This window comes from Orycteropus afer, unplaced genomic scaffold (assembly GCF_000298275.1).
Source record: "Orycteropus afer afer isolate SDZICR_OR568_19922 unplaced genomic scaffold, OryAfe1.0 scaffold00051, whole genome shotgun sequence".
Classification (NCBI taxonomy): domain Eukaryota; kingdom Metazoa; phylum Chordata; class Mammalia; order Tubulidentata; family Orycteropodidae; genus Orycteropus; species Orycteropus afer.
The window spans coordinates 15,032,019-15,033,066 of record NW_006921638.1 but is presented as its reverse complement, the minus strand read 5'-3'; positions in this window follow the sequence as shown (position 1 = coordinate 15,033,066).

The following is a 1,048-nucleotide window of genomic DNA, read 5'->3' as shown; positions in this document are numbered from 1 at the left end:
CTCCTTGGGTGTCCGAGGCAGTATCACTACGGAAGTAGATCACAAGGAGTAGGGCAATAAAGTATAAGCATTCATGTCATTCCCATTGGTCCCCAATGAATGTTGGGGGAAAAAAAAAAAAAAAAACTTGCTACCATTGAGTTGATTGCCAGTCATATTGATTCTGCAAGACAGGAACTTCTCCATAGACTTCCAAGGCTAACTGCCAAATTTTTCTCCCACAGAGTGGCTGAAAGTCACATCACCAACTTGTAGGTTAGCAGCCGACTGCTTAACCATTGCACCACCAGGGATCCTTGAATGAAAAGTATACTACCTTGACAATAAGAGCAAGGAAAAAGAGCTGAAAGAATTTCTTGAAATACTCCCCACATTTTCAGACAAGAAAGAATTAAGGAGGGAAGAAAATACATCTCACAGGAAATGCAGACTTTCACCAATGTAAGAATTAGGAAGAAGGAGAGAGTTGAAAGAAAAACAGAAAACACAACAGTCATTCAGGGCTTTCAGCTAAGAAATACTGAAAAAAGAGAAGGAAAACTTAGGCTTCTTTCTGCCATTCAGGCACTCTTGACTTTAAACTGTAGAATAGCTGGGTTGGTGTTGGAAAGTTGAAAGAAACTTTAGAGAAAAACCAAGAATGTGTTCAAAAATAGGCAAACAAATCTACCATGATAGAACTGGGATCAGTGGTTGCCTGACTGGAGAGTAGTAAATTAGATGAGAAGGACACAAGACAATTTGGGGAGTCATAGAAATAAGAATAGTGGTTACACAGGAGTAAACACGCATCATCATTCATTGACAATGCATTTTAAATCAATCCATTTTATTTATGTAAATTATGCCTCAATAAAGTTGATTTACATGTAAAAAAAGAAATAGAGGACTTCCCTTTGTGTTTTCCAAAATTTCTTTAAATGAAAGAAGACTATATATTGTCTACTTAAAATAGGAGAATAGTTGGAGTTGGGTTGGATAATTGAGAGAAACTTTAGAGAAAAGCCAGGGGTGCGTGAATGTTTATCTATTTGAGAAAAATTACTTT